A 19123-nucleotide genomic window follows, 5' to 3' on the forward strand; every position below is an offset into this window, starting at 1 on the left:
CTCGTGTGGTACTGTTGTACCCACACAGGAAGCGTGTTCAACGCCTTCCTCTTCAGTTAAGGTCTGGGCGACCGCGTGTGGCACTGTGTTATCCACACAGGAAGCGTGTTCAACGCCTTCCTCTTCAGTTAAGGTCTGGGCGACCGTGAGTGGAACTCCGTTACCCACCCTGAACACGCTGTTCTCAGTGTTCATGACAGCTGAAGCTGTCTGCGGAGCTAAGTTACCCGCCTGTGGACCTAAGTTACCCACTTGGCCGGCGCCTCTTCTGGGCGCGGCCACCATCAAAACATCCTTGGAGTCGTCATATACGTCGACGACTCCCAAGCATCTGCCGGATGCTTTGGTACCCTGGCAGCCCTCGCGGGCGCCCGGGTCCTGACAGAGGTAGGAACATGACTCAGCAATGCTCTGTCGGACTGCGCAGGGCGGCTGGCACCGATTGCCTTACCTCGCCAGTCGATCCACGGCTCGTGCTCCTCACGCCAGGCCATGCCCAGGATCATATCATATGGATCCATGTCGAGAACAGTGAACTGTTCGAGGCTGTCAAGGTCTTCAGACTTGACGGCCAGATCCACTTGGACGTTGGGGACAGTGACGACCTTCCCGTCGGCCAGTCGTACTGACACCGTCCCGTTGCCCTTGCTTTCTCTCAAAGCATCCGACAGCTTGTTGCTATTACGAGCAACCGTCTGGCGGCGTGCAAAATTCTTCGACGCCCCAGAATCGATCAAGATTCTAATGGGATGATCGTATCCCCGTACACATCCGTGTACTACGAGCAGCCCGCCGCTGCTCTTCGCCGATTCGAGAGTGCGAAGCCTCTCAGGAGCTAAGTCTTCGTGGTACGCACCACCATCGCACCCATCACGAAGGCTTAGTTCTTCCCCAGTAGGGCGCCCCGCCCCTACTGGCTCCCGGCGTTCCCCTGTCCCCGGGATCCTGGCTTCTGCCAGCGACCCTTGAGGACGGGCTTGGAGAAGGACCGTCTGCGGAGTCTTTCCGCGGGACAGTCGCGCTTGAAGTGGCCCATCTTCCCACAGCCGAAGCAGTGGATGTCACGCTGTTCGGCGGACCCGAGTTCCATGGGAACTGGTCCGTTTGGGCTTGCTCGACCGGGGGCCGACAAGGAACTCCCAGGCCATGCTGAGGCCGGCGTACGCGCCTGGCGATGGCTGTACTCTTCTTGAAGAGCCACTTGGATCGCCTCTTCAAGGGTGCTTGACTGCACCCGGAACAGCTGAGTGCGTGCGGGGCCCACTCGAAGGCCGTCCATGAACACAGTCATCTTGATGTGTTTGTTGAGTGGGTTTCCCACTAGGGACGCCGTGAGCTCCCGTATCTCTTGCACATACTCGTGCAGTTCGCGCATTCCTTGTATACACGCGAGGAAGCGCGAACGCTGGCATTACTCGTAGTTCGCCGGGAGGAACGCGGCTCGGAGCTGTTCGCACAGCTGAGCCCAGGATGTGAAACATCCAGGGGATGTAGCTTCCCGTGTGTACACCCAACTCTTAGCACGGCCGCTAAGGTTTGAGAGTGCAAAAGCAACACGCAGTTGCTCGGTCGAGATCAGAGCCACGTCCATCGCGAGCTCTACTTCTCGGACCCAGAAGTGAAGGTTATCGCCTTCCTTTCCTTCATACGGCTTAACCTTCAGCCGTATTGGCTTCGGGTGAGGCGGAGTTGCTTCCGCCGCCGGAGCCTGCAGGTTCTCCCGCACATGCGCGATGAGGCCCTGCTCGTACGCGTCGAATGCATTGACGCGCTCGAGCAGCTCAGCCGGTGTTAATATCACCAGGCTCTGCAGGGCCCCTCCCGAAGATGCCTGCCATCTTCCGAACCGACTCGAACTGAGAGTCGTTCATATGGGAGAAGTCGCTCCTATCCACGGCAACGAACTTCGGAGAGGTTCAGGTAGTCTACCCGCGGTGGCGTGGATTGACTACTAGTGCTACCAAGTGTGACGGGGTCACACAGCACCTTGCGCTAGAGGAAGTTATCTTCCAAGAGTATACAAACTCTCAGTGAACGGCAGAGCGGACCGGACATCCAAAACAGAAATCCAACTACGAGCTTTTTAACTGCAACAACTTTAATATACGCTATTGGAGCTGGAATTACCGCGGCTGCTGGCACCAGACTTGCCCTCCAATTGATCCTCGTTTGGGGATTTAAATTGTTCTCATTCCAATTGCCCGTTCACAGGTCCCCTCTTTGATTAAAGAGAGCGAAGTGACCTAATTAAGGTAGATTGTAAACTGAGTATATTTATAGGTAGGTTAAGTTTGGGTTTAATACAAACTATTAGTTACCTATAGAAATGCAATGTCATTTAACCAATGGTTGGCTTTGAACGACCTTGGTACCTTGTACCAAATATCCGGGAGTATGACGTGTCATACTCCTGAAGCGTGAGGTGTCACACTTCATGTAACCAGGGTACACTTAGGGCTACGTACCCCGTTACAGCAGAGCTCTTACTTAGTTGCTGTGCCCGATTGACAATATATACGAAGTTAGATGTAAATATTTAATCATCGACGCAGTTTGCCTGGTTGCTTGCATCCAATCGGTGCGCTTCGTGCTCGACATAAATGTTTACCTCACGTCCAGTCGATGCTTCGTGCTCGACATAAATGTTTGGGCGAGGAACGGTGTTATTGTGCGACGGATCCAGTAGGTCGACAAATATTGCCCAATCAGGGCAGCTTGAATAAATATTTCGTGGCCAGGTTACAATAAAGTATCATCATACAAGTTTAGCAAGGTATTAATATTTTGTCTTCATCTTTGGTGAATGGGTCAGCCTACAATAAAAATTTTGTGAAAAGGAGATGGGCACTCAAACGATTCGAAACTGTTATGACAGGGTAAACGAAATCGCTGGATTATCTCGGGACTCTGGATAAAATCCAGATAAATAAAAATCCAGAGAACAGGTGCAAAATTATCCACCCCCTCACGGTGAGGTGAGGCTCACCTTCTTTTCCCACGTGCTCATTCCAGAATCAGCGGCTCGAGGAACTATGGTTACTTTGTACTGTGTCGTCGTTGGTGTGGCTGGGAGCGCGTTCCCTGTGGACATTGACGAGAACAAGTCTGTGGGGCACTTGAAGGACGCGATCAAGGAGAAGAACGCATCGACGATCACATGCGACGCCAAGAACCTGCAGCTCTTCCTGGCGAAGAAGAAGAAAGGCGCTGGTGTGTGGCTAACGGAGAACGACGTAAAGGGCGGTGTAAGTGACACGAGTGATTTGGAGCTATTGGGCGCTGCGGGGGCGCCGCTGAACTTGGTTGGCTTATCGGAGAAGGACGTCAAGTTCGTACCCACGTTAGAGGATGCCAAGTCGTTGAACACACCTGTTCACGTGCTGGTGGTGGTTCCGGAGGGAGGGAAACGCCATCCGTCGAATGGGTGGTTTGCCGAGTTCTTCCACCCGCTGAAGAAGCGCAGAGTGGGCGACGACTGTCCCGTACCCGGGAATGTAGGCGTCGTGCCAGACGCTGGCGGGCCGGCTTTTGTGACAGGGGACCTCGGCGAAGGTCAGCGTGCTGCGACGGCGGGAGGCTGGTTCCCGTTGACCCCGCAAGCTCCCACTCACTTCGCACAGGAGACTGGTGAAGTTATGGTGTGATTGTATTGGAACGCTACGGTGGAGTACTGGAACGGTGTGCGAGTTCCCTCCTATCGTCTTACGTGGCTGGGGACAAGGTCGGATGCGCAAGGAGGACCGCGTCTCGGACCTTCCTGTCGCCGCACGAGGACGGATGTCATGGAGAAGGACTCTTTTGGATCAAGATATACTTAAGCGGTGTCGTGTATAGGAAAGCGAGTTGGCGGTAGGCCCTCGTTCATTAGTCTCAGTCCTACATTTACTACCTCTTGCCTAAGCTGAGTGAGAGAAACAAACAAGAAGCTTTTTGGTGTATTAAGTTATCTTGTGCTACCGTTCCTGCCACTACTCGAGACCGTACTCCCTAAACAGCCGCGGACTACCCGACCCTAGAGGTGGGGTAGGACACTTGGTGGAGAAGCAGGGTAGTCTGCTTGCTGGAGAAGGTCTCGTTTGAGTGAAGACTCGCAGAAGAGCGTGTACTACTACTACTTCGACGGAGAAACATTGGGGCTGAGATGTCTTCCGCGCAAGGCCCTTACGAAGACGTCTACGACGAGTCTGGAGACGAAGAAACGGTCGCTGGACCGCAGGAGATCCTAACTGATCCCTCCCGACCGAGTTTGACTACTACTGAAGGTATTGGGGCCGTGCACTCTATGGTACAGCGTGCCGGTGTCCGAGTACGTGGTCAGAGTGGCCCAGATGCGGGTACTGGAAGGATTGAAGAAAGCTCGGTCCCGAGAGACACCTCGACGAGCGTTCCCGCGGTGCCTCAAGACTCGAACCCTGACACGTTCGTGGCGTTCCCACCCGGATCTACCGACTCGACTGAAGGCTGGCTTAACGCGTGTAGATGGCTCCAATCTATGGCGCCTCCTGAGGTGGCGGCGAGCCTCCCTGGTGCTTTGCAGCAGCCCTCGCAGCCTTGGAACACTGGAAACACGGGAAATGTGCCCCCGAACGGCGGGCAAGTGATCCCTTCCCCCGCGAGAGTCCGGATGGCGATACCGTCCTATCAAGGGTACACTATCCAGAGTCCGATGACAGTGGGACTAGGAGCTGATCCCTTCCTCACGTCGGACGCGACGCAGAGAAGCACTCCCGTGACCGTCGCCCCAAGTTTGTGGGTGAGTGGGCCGGGAGCTGCTAGCTGGAACGCCCAGGCTCCTAGCAGAGGAGTAGGCGTGGGTTTTTCCCCGGTGGTAACTCAAGCGTCCCAAGTGTCTCCAGGAGTTCCAGCACGAGGGGCGCCTGCCGTCTCTTTCGCGACTGTTCAGCCTAACCAAGGTCCAGGCCCGGTAAACACTTCCCCGACGACGAGTGGGTTCGGTCCGACTGTTCAACCCTCTGCTGCTGGAGTTGGTCCGTCTGGAGGATACGGGACCGCTGTGCCTGGTTACTCGTCGGCTAACCTTGGAGGAGCTCCTTGGAGCGGCCCTAACGGAAGTTATGGCAGTAACTACGCCTCTGGGTACAGTCATCCCGCGCCGTCGGCTGCAGTGGTGCCTTTCGGGATGCCTACTAACATCCGGAACGCTATCCGCATGATTCAGCCGTTCTACTCTGATGGAGCGTCGGTCGAGAAGGCGAAGACATTCTGGGACTCTTTTGAGCGTGCTACAGTGGGTCTGGAGGAATCCATTCGTCTCAGTGCTTTCCGCGAGTGCCTGAAGGGCAAAACTGGTGAGGATTGGTGGACGTACTCTCGTATCAACTCTTTTGATACTCTCCGGACCCGGTTCCATAACCAGTTTATCTGCCAGACCCCGTTGCAGCTGATCGAGAAGCTCCAGAACACTAAGCGTCCTCGAGGAATGTCCGCCGAAGTGTGGGGCGACATGATCTCGGGCTTGTGTGACGACGCTCAGTGTTACGACGAGCAAATACGCTACCCGTACTTCCTAACGGGACTACGAAACAAGCAGTGGAGAGCCGCTCTCGACGGGAGTATGATTGACTCTATCCGTGGTGCTGTAACGCAGTTACTGTTCAAGAACATGCATCTCCCTTCTGACCACGACGATGAGTTCGAGAACACTTCGACGATTCACACCGAGAACTCTGCTTTGGAACGGATGATGAACATGATGCAACAGACCCAGAATTTGCTAGTGCAACAACAGCAACAGCAGCAACAGTTGCTGGAACGTCCTCTGGCTGCTGCTTACCCGGCTCCTGCCATGAATGTGGCTGCTGCTTACTCTCCTGCTGCTCAGAGTGTTCCGATACCTCAGGCTCAACCGGCCGCGACCACCCCTACTCCCCCGTTCCGTGGCGTTCATCATGGCCCGGACTTGTACACTCAAGACGGTCAGATTGTGTGTGGTAGGTGTCACGTTCTTGGATGTAACCGGCTCAGCTGTCGCCGAGGTAGGGCGACTTGCACCAACTGTAAGGCTGCGGGTCATATCGGCGTCGAGTGTGAACATCCTCCTACGAACGGTTATCGGAACAACCCGCCGAGGAACGGTCGTAAGTGTTTCTTGTGTGACGAACCTGGTCACTTGCTTTCGGACTGTCCTTTGAAGGCGTCTCTGAAGACGCTTGGAACGGCTGCTCCTCAAGTGTCTACACCAGTCCAAGGACAAGCGCCCCGACAGCAGTGATGGGGGCGAGAGGGAGGGGAAGGGAGTGTCGCTCCTTCCTCTTGTCAATGGAACGACACAAGTAGGAACACTTTGAACTCCTTGGAGGAGTCGGCCGCAAGGTATGAAGTGCGTCCTATGCTGGGTGGAGTGAAACCCACCGTGTTGGATAAGTGTGAATCGCCTGAAAAAAGCGAGTGTGTAACTGGAAAGGTAGAGCAAGGAATACCTATGACCTTTGGAGCCCTCGAGCCCGTACGAGACGCTGCGTCGATGGTCCCCGGAGCAAGCCAAGAGTGGAGTGTGGAACGAGAAAGTGCAGTGCAAGAGAGTGCCGAAGAAGAAGACAGTAACAGTAACGAGATGAGTGGCCGACGCAACGAGAAAACAATAACTGAGGAACCGTGTTACCTGCGAGAGATAAAACTACAACCTGAGAACGCAGTGGAACGAGGAGCCCCAATATTGAAGGATAACTACGAGAATGTGGAGTCGAGTGTGAGTAAGCTCGCTAACATCATTAACGACCCGAGGAGTCACCTAGGTCGGAGCGGACACAGTCAAGAAAAGAGAGAAGTGTTCGTTCAAACCCAACCGGAAGAGCCTATAGTCGCTGAGGAAGGCATTCCAGACGGTAGCGTTGAACTAGAAAGAACGGACTCGGAGACTAGCCTGGAAGAGAACACTAGCCCGGAGAGAGACGTTAAAGAGATCGTAACCGCTGCCGAAGAACCCGAGATAATGCCTTCGTACGCGCGAGTGTTCTCGAAGGAGGAACTGGATGCCCTACAAGAAGGAAAGGACATTTGAGCAGCTGAAGAGAAGGAGGAATACGACGAAGAGCCCGAAGATAGACTGTTTCCCCTGGACGAGGTCGAGCTGAAACGTAGACAAGCGGAGAACGCTGAACGGTCTAGGGAACTGTCCCTAGCCGAGCTCAGTACACTTCTTGGCGTTCCTGAGGAGAAACTGGAACAGACTCGTGAGTCTTCACCCGGACGGTTGTCTACCCCTGATTACTGGCTGGAGTGGTATCGCAAGACGCTGACCTCGACGGGCGCGGCCAAGCGTGCCAACCGTAATTTCAAGGAAGAACCCCCGGATCACGTCGGTTCCGTAGTGGCGACCGCCTCGGATGGTCGAGACGAGGGTGGAGGAACCTATCCCCAAGTGTTTCCCCTCAATGAGATTAAGGTGGAAACCACTGTCGATCCCGTAATGACGACCGACTCGGATGGCCGAGACGAGGGAGGAGGAACCGATCCCAAAGTGTGTCCCCTCAAGGAGATTAAGGTGGAAACCGTTCACTTTCCTGAATCGAGTGGATCAACCCCTGCAGAGGAACCGGAAGTCGTGGACCTTACCGTGATCGAGACCAATATCGCCTTAGACTTCAACCGACAACCGGGTAACCCCTCTGGTGCTTCCGCGGAGGAACACGATGCTCTCATCTCTGACGGAATAGTGCCTGAGCGGTGGCGTGCTCTAATCTGGCAGACTGTTTATTATTTCGTGAAGACCGAAGAAATTCAGAAAGGATCGCTGTGCCCCGGTTGCCCTGCTGAAGAGTTGAGGACCGAGAAACTGATGGAAGAGGGAAGCGTTCCTGTATGGAAGCAGGACCTTGAGACCGGGACTCGGGACACTCTCAAGCGTTTCCTTGATCCGTCTGCAGTCGAGCTGGAGAATCTGCTGGTGCGGAGAATCATGGAGCTATATCGGAAGGAAGGAGACAAACAGCGCCTGAAGATCATAGAGCGGAGGTCCACTTGCCGCAAATGTCGTCCGAAAGAACCTGACCCTGAGAAGACACCCCTCGCGAAACGGGTTTGTTTTGACTGTTCATCTCTTTTCAGCCGACGCTCCGAAGCTATTGGGTCACGCTGCTCGTCGGGAGACTCGGAAAATGGTTTGTACGGTTACGTGAGCGTTGTGGCCGACCGACCCGCTCCGAAGAGAAATCCTGGTCTCCGAGAAGTGCCTGACTCTATGGCGGACACCTCGACCGAAGATGACGACTTTGTGGTCCCGAACGGCAAGCGTGTGATTGGATCTGTTGGCGGAGTAGAAGCGTTATCGTGGGGTTTCATAGAAGACACTCCTGCGGAACTACTAATCGACTCGGGAGAAGTAGCGTGTCTGGTGCACAGCCGCGTATTAGCTCGCCTAGGCCTAAGTCACGCTCCAAGGATGCCCTATGTTGGAAGCCTGAAGGGAGTGTCCGGATCCGTTATTTCCATCAGAGGTGTCATTGACCTGCCGGTGACGCTAGGGTCCGTCGAGAGAAGAATTCCGTTCGCAGTCGTCGATACTCTACACGTGGATGCTATCCTAGGGACTAACGCTCTACGGGAATTCCGAGCCGTGGTAGATCTGGACGCTAACACTGTGACGCTGAAAGACACTGGAGATGTGTTCCCGATCGGTTCTCCTCGCGTCGAAGAATGCTACTTGTCTCGAATCACTTCTAATGTTCGTGTCTACCGTGGAGCGCAAGCTCTTGTAGTCGCTGACGTCCAGGGTGAGGTCGAAGACGGTACGACCGTTCTCGTCGAGGGTCTCGCGACTCTGGATAATACTGTCAAGATCGCTCGCTCACTGTGTACAGTCTGCAAGGGTCGAGTGATTCTAGAAGTGTGCAACCCTACGGAGGAAGACGTGGTTATTAAAAGGGGAACGCTGTTGGCCTCTTTAACGGTAGTCCCGAAGTCGGCCTTCTCGCTGGGAACTTCGACTATCAAGCGCGGTTCGAACAGTCTGGCGAAGTCGATCCCTCAGCTACCGCAGCCACCCTCGTACGCTATCCCCAGAGAGCCTGCTGACTGGATCCTCTCTGTCAAAGGTACCGCGGACGCGAGGTCTGAGAACACCGAAACGCCTCCGCCTGACCAGGACCGTGGCCCCGCGGAAAAGTTGGAAGTCGACTTGGAGAGCTCTAAGCTCGGAGACGAACATAAGAACTGTTCCGCGAAGTTTTTCAACCGTTCAAGGACATGTTCGTTGAGACCTCTATGCGTCCTGGCCGTACTGATTTGCTGAAATTCTCGATCGACACGGGCGACCACGCGCCGATTAAACAACCTCCTTACCGAGTGTCCAAGGCCGAGGGCGACGTCATGGAATCTGAGATCCAAGTATACTTGAGTCAGAACCTCATACGACCGTCTACCAGTCCGTGGGCCAGCCCAGTTCTGATGATCCGCAAGCCTGACGGAGGGATACGGTTCTGTATTGACTACCGAAGGTTGAACGCTGTCACCATCAAGGACTGTTACCCCATGCCCCTTATAGACGATATCCTGGACGTTTTAGGGAACGCCAAACTGTTCTCAACTATGGATATTGCCTCTGGATATTGGAACGTCCCTATGGCTGCTGATAGTGTGGAGAAAACAGCTTTCACTTGTAAGTACGGTCTGTTCGAATGGCTGGTGATGCCCTTCGGACTGTGCAATGCTGTTCCGGCCTTCGAGCGCCTGATGGAGACGGTTCTGGTGGATCTCAAGTGGAGAACATGTCTGGTGTACCTCGATGACTGTGTGGTCTTCAGCGAAGACTTCCCTACTCACTTAGTACGGCTAAAGCAAGTACTGGAACGTTTCCGATCCGCTGGATTCAAGCTCAAGATGAAGAAGTGCAAGTGGGCCCGGGACCAAGTGGCGTTCCTGGGACACATCGTCACTCCTTCGGGCATACTGCTTAACCCTGAAAAGGTGAAATCAGTGATGCACGTCCAGAGACCTCACGATCTGCATACGGTTCGAGCGTTCCTGGGCCTGACGAGCTACTTCAGACGCTACATTGCTGGGTACGCTGCGATTTCGGCTCCGATCGAACGCTTGAAGATGAAGGGAGCTCAATTCGTCTGGACCGAAGACTGTGAATCAGCATTCCTACAACTGAAACGCAAACTGGTGGAACCTCCTATCCTAGTGTATCCTGACTTCTCGAAACGCTTCCAGCTGTATGTGGACTCCTCGAAGCTAGCAGTTGGAGCGTGCTTGATGCAGACTGTCGATGGGCGAGAGCGAGTGGTGGCGTACGCTTCTAAGTTGCTAGTAGGATCCGAGAAGAACTGGATTCGCAAGGAGGACGGCACCTCGGAGATTGAATGCTGGGGAATTGTCTGGGCCTCTCGAAAGTTCCGCTGCTATTTGGACCGGTGCGAATTCGACCTGTATACCGATCACAAGGCGTTGACCTGGGTTTTCAACGAGACTAACCGTACTAGTAACGCTAAACTGGCAAGGTGGGCGATGGAGCTGTCTCAACTGCGTTTCAAGGTGTTCCACAAACCTGGGACGTCCATGGGTCACGTGGACGGTCTATCTCGGCTTCACTCTCAAACGATCAGTGCTATCTCGATGTCGGATCTGCTTAACGAAGCGAACGACGCTCAGCCGGATTCAGCCGAAGTCGGGGAGTCTTCGACTCCCGGTGTAGACCCCGTCGTGGTAGAGTCCGGTACCGAGAACGCTGCGAGTGCTGACCCTGTCGCGCCTGCGGAGGAAGACGAGCCCGAGGAACAGCTCTTGGTGTCCCCGGTCGATGTTTTCGGACTCCAGCAGACTCGATTCTTAGAAGAGCAGAAGAGAACGCCTTGGATTCAGGCGATGATCGCGTTCCTGAACGACGGAGCTCTCGCCTTGGATCCCCAGCTACGGACGAAGGTCTTACTGATGGCTCCTAACTACACTGTGAAGAACGGTGTTTTGATGCGTCGAGTACCCCTGAAGGCTCGAGCTGGACCCGCGTCCAACCTCGAACTGCCCGTGATTCCGCTACCGTTCATCTCAACCGTTCTTCACCACTGTCATAAGGATGTGTTATCGGCACACGTGGGAGTTACCAAGACGATGGATCGAGTCCGTAAGCATGCCTATTGGCACGGTTGGAAGAAGGATGTAGCTGAGTACGTTCGGGAGTGTACTGTCTGTGGAAGTGGTAAAGGTTATAGACCGTGGAAGAATGGTCTCATGCAGAAGATGCCTGTGCAAGAGTTATCCGGACCGTTCTCCTTGTTGGTCGTTGATGCTGTAGGCCCCTTGATGGCTACTCCTAGAGGTAACAAGTTCATTCTGGTCTTCGCGGACTACTTCACTAGGTGGGTGGAGGCGTTCCCGGTGGCTCGGCTTGATACGGTGACGTTCGTGGAAGTGATGGTGAACGAAGTGATCTCCCGCCATGGTGTTCCTGAGCGGCTGCTCAGTGACCAAGGTTCCAACTTCATCTCGGGAAAGGCTCGCTCTTTCTACGAGACTCTCGGAATCAAGAAGCTGTTTGGCGCTGCCTATCATCCTCAGACGCAAGGACTGGTAGAGCGTTTTAATGGTACGCTCTTGGGAATGTTACGAATGTACGTCAACGAGTCGCAGACCGACTGGGATTTGTACTTGCCGCGGGTACTTTTTGCTTACCGTACTTCCTATCATGAGGCGTTGAGGGATTCGCCCTTCTTCAGTCTCTATGGTAGAGACCCAAAAATTGCCTCTGGATCTAGCGTTCCTCAATACAAACAACGAGTGGAAGAGCAACGAGGTCGCTAGCTATCGTCGGAAACTGTTCTTGTCTTTCCGTGACACTAGACGCATGGTAGAACGCCAACTTCTGAAAGCTCAAGGTCGGCACGTACAACGTTTGGGCAGTCAAGTGTCAGTGAAGTTCGCAGAAGGCGACCCGGTGTGGGTGTACCAGTATTTCAGGGCTCGACGTGGCGAACGAACGACCAAGAAGCTAGCCTTCTCGTGGCATGGTCCCTATCGTGTGGTGGGAACAGTGGGTGAAAACGCTTATCGTATAGCCATTCCTACCCATCCGAACCGAGTGGTGACCATCAATGTCAACCGCTTGAAGCGTTTCCGTGGACGCTAGAGTAGACCGTTCCCGTCTGAAGTGCCGGAGGGAGTACTGACCAACCCCAGCTTGGATGACGACGGTCCTTTGACCGAAGGTGATCTCCCTTCCACTAGTTACGTGGAAAGACTGCTCATTGGTGGTGAGGAGACGGCTTTGACAGGTGTGCCTTGCCCTGTGATAGACATCGTTGCGAGACGCAAGAAGAATCGGGAGGAACAGTTCCTAGTGTTATTGGCGACTTACGAGACTTTATGGAGACCAAGAAATACTCTACTGCCTACTTACGCCACTCTGATTAAAGCGTTCGAAGATACGAGAAGGAAGGAGGCTGGGCTTCCGGAACTTCGCCGCAGCGCGCGCCTGGAAGAAGCTAACGCCGCTGTGGACGAAGATGAACTACTCTTCTAAAGAGTATTGGAGTGAGATTGGCCTTTCGAGTCACGGTGGACTCTAAAGTCAGTCTTGAGGGGGAGTGTGCAGTGAAACACTCCCTACTTTTATTTTGCATATTTCTGGATATTACGAAACGGTTTCAAGCCTCATGCATTACGAAGAGAGACCAACAAGTCATCGGACGCGAGATGAACTCTACAAGGGGCTTGTTGAAAGAAAAACAAAACGAAAAATTAGTTATGAAACGACACTACTTCTCCTACCCGCTTCTAATTGGGACGGTCTGGATCACTACGGGCGTGGGAAAGGAACGCTGGACAGCGTGACTACGCTGACTTCTTCGATGGTAGCGACTTGGACGACGAACGGTCCGAAGACACCGTAGCCTTCTTAGGCGAAGGTGAATGCGACTCGGCACGCTCCTCGGAATCCTTGGGCTTCTTCTTGGTGGCCGACGGAGTTTCCGCTGCTTGCTTGTCTGGCGACTCTTCGGGCTTCTTCGTCTCAGGAGGCGGAGAGAGCGAACGGTGTGGGGAACGCTTCGGAGACGAACGCCGACGCGAGACTCGCGAAGTTCCCCTCTTGGACGACGACCCCGCCGGCGATGCCGAACGCTTGGGCGAATGCGCGCGTCGAGTCTTCTTGGCAGGCGAGGCCGAACGCGATCGTGACTTGGAGCGCTTCGAAGGAGCAGTCTCCGCCGCCCCCTTTTCCTTTGAAGGAGGAGACTTAGAAGCCGAACACTGTCGAATGGCCTGCGCCGAATCCCGCTTGGTCGAAGACTTGGACTGCGGCGCCGGTCGCTTAGGAGAAAGCGTGCGCCTCGACTTCTTCTTCTCCGGAGACGCCGATCGTGACCGAGACTGTGACGGATGGCGAGAACGCTTGGGCGACAGTGCGCGTCGGGACTTCTTCTTTACAGGAGTAGGCGAACGCGATCGCTTCGAATACGAGATGCTAGCCTTGCGCTTGCCGCTTGCGCGCTTGGGGGAAGGAGGTCGCTCGGGCGTAAGTGAACGCTCGCGCGACCGCGAGCGACTCTTCCGCTTGTACGAACGCCGTGGTGAACGAGAGCGTGACGTGGAACGCTTGGCCCGACTTCTTCGACTTAGGAGGAGAACATGACAAGTGCAGACGCTTAACGGGACGCTTGCCACCGGCCCCACTCTCGTCCGAACAGGGTTCGTAGCCCCGTGCGTCTTTGCCGTCAACTCCGTCGGGTCCGTCGTCCTCGTTCTCGGACTCTTCGTCCTTCCGATTCGGCGTCTTCTTTCCTTCGACCCCTGCCCAAGACGCGGTGGAGGTTTCCGTTTGGGTACGCTCGAGCGGTGCGTACCCGTCCTGATCAGCTTGAGAGGAATCAAAGGGAGCGATCCTAGGTGCCTTGAGCGTCCCATCGCGGGAGTTCGGCGGGCTATCTTGACCTCCAACTTCTTGAGACGTGGACAGTGAGTAAGAGCGTGCGACACCCCGTCTGAGAGATCTCCAACCCAATGAGAAGCGTGCTTGGCCTTGGACTTGCCGTCGTGAAGTACCCGAGCCAAGGCGCGATCCGAGAGCTGACTGTCTGCCTTCGCGCTGTTCGGATCCAGGGCGCCCGTGTGGAGTAAGAGCTCCGTCATAGTAGCAAAGCCGCCCTCGTCGATGCCGAAAGGCTTCAGAGCGCCCCGGATGCGTCGAACGTAACCTTTTTGGTCGTGCTGATATAGGCGAGTCAAACTATCGATCACGGGGCCCCGGTACGACTTGGCATCGGGAGTGTTCCGGCCTGGTTGCCCGCCCATCCACATTAAACGACGCCGGCTCGTGCACCTCTCGAACAGTTCAAGAAAGCCGTAGTAACCCCACGTTTCGATGCAGATACTAAGGAAGCGCACGCGGGCCACGAGAGCCAACATCTTAGCCTTACGGCGAGCGCTGGAGTTCTTGAGAGGCGCATTGAGCTGCCAGTCCCAGAAGCGGGCGCGGTTCCGGTTCCAGAAGCGCCAATGCGCTACGTGCACTAAGGGAAAATCGAAGGGACTGTACCAGAGGACGGACCCTCTCCACGGGAAAGCCATCATGAACGGCTCCAGCCCGAGCAAAACGGCCTCTTGATATATCTCTTCGAGATCGCGGCGCACCCGCGGGGGAGTCCTGTCGGCGAGTTCGAATGGTAAGTCGAAGGGAGGGGAAGACCGGTCCTTGCGCCCCTGCGACGACGTGCCTTGAGAGCCCTGCGTCTTCTTCTTTCCCGAGCCCGGTCTAGCCTTCTGTGGCGCAGGGAGCGGGACGCTAGCGAAGCGGTGATCCTGTGGTGGTTTTCCGCGGGCGTGCTGTCGCGAGGGCGAAGGCAGGATCATAACTGGACCTGTCAAGGCCTCGCTGGCCTTACCGCTGCCCTGGATGATGGCCGCCGCTATCTCGTCCAGTATCCCCATCCCCACAGCTCCTTCGTTGATGGCGAGCACGTCGCGCATCGCCAGCCAGAAGCAGACATCGGCGGCGGAGTCCTGCGGCCGAGGCGTTCTTTCGGACGAGTCGGAGGACTCCTCCTCGACGACCTCACGGAGTTTCTTGTAGCGATCCTTATCGCCGGAGCCGACCATAGTGCTGGTGCTGGTGCTGGGAGACGGGTCGTCGGGTGCTGGCGTCTGCGTCGCGGGGAGGCAAATTGCCGAATGAGGCGGAAAATTGACAGACTGGTTGCCGTCTCTGGCGTTTCTCGAGAACCTCGCCGTTGGTTATCGACTACCCTCTCCCAGGTGTCGACTGTGAACGATTGATGGGCGATGCCCACGCAGTTGGAGGAACGGTACACGGCGGAGTCGGACGTGTCTTCTTCTCATTTGTGAAAGGTCTTCACAAGGAATGGGGGTTCAAGCAAGCCTCGTCCTGGAATACGCGCGGTGGGAGCTATGGCCAGTATACACCAGCGTGATCGTCGCCTGGGTGTTGACGACTCCCATTAGGAGCGTCGGGTGGGTGTTCCTGACGCAGGTTTGGCGCGTTCTATCCATGAACCTCGAAATCTGTGGAGAGTGTGCCTCTTCTTACCGACACACTCTGCAAGACCGTGAATTCCGCCAGCTACGCGGTTCGGTGTACGCTTTCGCGGCGTGGAGTGTTTTCTTTAACGCCCCTACCTGGGTCCTTCAGGACGAGGATGCGAGATACGGTGCTTATGGGAGGATGCTCCGTAGTTGGTGGATGGCATGCAAGGTCACCTTCGCCGAGTACCTACCTAACGTGCTGGTGGACACCAAGGACTCTGCGAAGCGTTACTGGAACGCTTCATGGGAAGCCAGCCGGGCTACTCTACTTCGTTGTTATGGCGTTGGCGAGTTCGTCTGCTGGGTCGCGTTGCTGGGCCTGTCGTTGCTGCTGCTCGTACCTATTAACCTCTACGACCTAGTGGAGTTCGTCCTACAAGGACCTATCGGTGTTGCCATCGGACTTATGCTGCTAGTGACGTACGACTACTGTTACGAATGGACTCGCTGGGACCTGCTGGGGCCTCTCTTCGTCGCAGTGACCGGTGTGATTTCGCACGCCCTGCGTCTGTGTGAAGAGGATAACCCGCTGCTTTCGATGGCTCCCCAGAGTGTGGTCCGTCAAGCTTTGGCTAACACCCAACTGAACGCTTCGAAGCGTAGGCGTGCCGAGGCGCTTTGCTTGAAACGCTTGCGATACAAGGATGGTATCGAAGGGTTACGCGACTTTCAAGCGGCGGAAGAAGAGGCCCCTACTACGGAAGCATTCCTGGGTAACTCCTATGGAACCGAGCAATCCACGGAACGTCCTATTGACCTTTCGGGTGCGCCCGAAACAATGGCTCGCCTGCGCCGCCAGCGTTGGCCATCCGTTCGCCGAGGACGGCAAACTCCAAGTCGGGGAGTATGTCCCGTACCCGGGAATGTAGGCGTCGTGCCAGGCGCTGGCGGGCCGGCTTTTGTGACAAGGGACCTCGGCGAAGGTCAGCGTGCTGCGACGGCGGGAGGCTGGTTCCCGTTGACCCCGCAAGCTCCCACTCACTTCGCACAGGAGACTGGTGAAGTTGTGGTGTGATTGTATTGGAACGCTACGGTGGAGTACTGGAACGGTGTGCGAGTTCCCTCCTATCGTCTTACGTGGCTGGGGACAAGGCCGGATGCGCAAGGAGGACCGCGTCTCGGACCTTCCTGTCGCCGCACGAGGACGGATGTCATGGAGAAGGACTCTTTTGGATCAAGATATACTTAAGCGGTGTCGTGTATAGGAAAAGCGAGTTGGCGGTAGGCCCTCGTTCATTAGTCTCAGTCTTACATTTACTACCTCTTGCCTAAGCTGAGTGAGAGAAACAAACACGAAGCTTTTTGGTGTATTAAGTTATCTTGTGCTACCGTTCCTGCCACTACTCGAGACCGTACTCCCTAAACAGCCGCGGACTACCCGACCCTAGAGGTGGTGTAGGACACGACGTGAACAAGCAGAAGAGATTTTTCAATATGTGAGACTTCCCTTCGCTGCTGGAGCATCCAAATACGGAATTCAAAACGATCTTGGAGAGAGATGCGTATGTTGTGATCTTTGCCCAGTTGGTGCAGTACGCGAAATCTTGCTTTGAGTTCGTTCCTACTAGTGCGAGCGAGCCACACGAAAAAGGTAAACCAGGCAAGGATTCCAACGTGGTTGTCACGGGGAATCCGGGGATTGGGAAGAGTCGGTTCTTCCTGTATTGCATCTTTCAACTCATACTACGTGAGCGAGAGGATGTCAAGCGGCTCCCCCCGTACGAGTTGGTGGTGAACCATAAGAAGAAATATCTCAAATACGACGCAGCAAGCACGGAATTTGTCGAGTTGAACAAAACAGATGTTCGTGCGCTCGAGGGCAAACCCTATGTGATTCGACTTGTCGAGGCAACATCATCGGAACTTACAGGCTGGAGAGGAGTTTCGATTTTGTTTGCTTCTCCGGGTGTCGACGGCATTGATAATTTCTCAAAAGTGGACGGGCTAACGTTTATCATGCCGACGTGGACCTTGGAGGAGCTAGAAGATTACAACTCGTTGCTTCCAGCTGAATTGAAACTTGCTGAAGGCGAGTTGTTATCGCGGTACGATGGGTTTGGTGGAATTCCTCGTTTCGTCTTCTCGCAGGCAATGGGTCGAACTGAGGCTAAAATAAAGTCAGCGATCGCCTCATTCAGTGCACTGGACGTTATCTCCTATTGCCGAAAAAACGATGCTGTGAGGGAAAAGGACTATAGTCACTGCGTCCTTGAAATGGTTCCCACCCAAGCTGATTTTCTTGCGAACTTTTATTTGGATTTTGTGTCCATGCACATCGCTGAGGCGGTTATTGACAAAGTGCACGGGGATAGCCTAGCTAGAGTATCGGAGTTCGCTGTGGTCCACGATGTTGACGATTCGGGAAGTACGGCTGTCATACGCGGCAAGGTGTACGAGCTGCTCTGCCACAAGTGGTTTCGCGTGCACATGCAGAGAACGCTACACTTCCGCTCGCTGTGCTCAGCGACTCTAGATGCTGTGACCATTCCGAAAGAGATGGAAACAGTACGCTTTGCTGCTCTTGACAAACTAAAACTAGCTAAGAGCTGGACGTACTACCGGCCAACATCAAAATCGTTTGGAGCGCTGGATGCATTCATCTGGGATGGACACAGCAAATGTTACGGGTTACAGATGACCCTGAACGCGGCCCATGGAATCAAAGCTGCGCCATTGAACAAACTTCTTAAATGGTTACAGAAAGCTGACGTGGACACGGACCACTTCTACTTTACATTCGTGGTTCCAAGTAAAATTGCTACTTCGTATCGGAAGCAATTAACGACGACGGCGACTGGTGCTGCCAGCAAAGCTCCTGGAGCTTCTGCGAATGTGGGTCAGTTTGTAGCAGCTCTGAACGTGGACGGTGGGGACAACTGAATGTTTGTTGCACACTTTTGGCTTGGAGAGGACTAGTGCCTAAGTCATGCCCGTCATGAAGGCAGTCCCCGCCTAAATTAGCCATAAGACAATGACCACTTGATAAATTGTTTTTTATTGATCCCGATGAATATCAAGTTAATATGGTGATATACAAGATGGTATACTCGCCTAAGCAATAGCAAGCTATCAAGGAGCGCATTAATGCAGCGCAGAAGCGCTACTACCAGCGCACACGTGGTGCACGTTTGTCTTATCAGAAGAGCTACGACGATAAGAGATTCGCTCCCACATTCCCGCACCCAAAACCAAACTTAATTAAAGCAACAACGAACTTAACCCTAAAACCGAACTTGGCTGATTAATTAAAAAAATCGAGGTTTAGGAGGATTAAAGAGATTAAATATCCAAGCTATCAAATGGGGTAGCAGCTACCGTGTCAAGGTACGTGGTAGAACGGGTAAGATGGTTTATGCTAGCAACGTTTCCCGTCCTACCAACCAGAAGATGTTAGCTAAGCAGTGAAAGATTTCTGTCGAGACTTTGAAAAAACACATGTCTCCGGACTACAAGACTATACACCGTTCACTCTATTTAGTCATGCGACCTAAATAGTCGTACATCGTACGTAGTCGATAGTATACGGTACTTACACCACAATTACTCATGTACCAGTTTTATTCGTTCAAACGTCGTTGTAGCCATTCATCGGCAACTCTAACAGCGTTCAGTGTCAAATTTACGATGACCA

General features: G+C 54.3%; 1 non-coding gene and 1 pseudogene across 1 annotated transcript; one reads left to right on the forward strand and one right to left on the reverse strand.

Annotated features, from left to right (window-relative positions):
• Positions 1–2040: 2040 nt before the first annotated feature.
• On the reverse strand, positions 2041–2204 carry PITG_33042 (the record flags this gene model as incomplete). Its single annotated transcript, XR_009934436.1, has 1 exon — positions 2041–2204. It is a non-coding gene; the product is annotated as an 18S ribosomal RNA (ribosomal RNA).
• Positions 2205–3022: 818 nt separating this feature from the next.
• Positions 3023–18369, forward strand: PITG_12627 (annotated as a pseudogene; the record flags this gene model as incomplete).
• Positions 18370–19123: the final 754 nt, after the last annotated feature.

The sequence above is a fragment of the Phytophthora infestans genome, genomic scaffold (genome assembly GCF_000142945.1).
Source record: "Phytophthora infestans T30-4 supercont1.31 genomic scaffold, whole genome shotgun sequence".
NCBI classification, from domain to species: domain Eukaryota; phylum Oomycota; class Peronosporomycetes; order Peronosporales; family Peronosporaceae; genus Phytophthora; species Phytophthora infestans.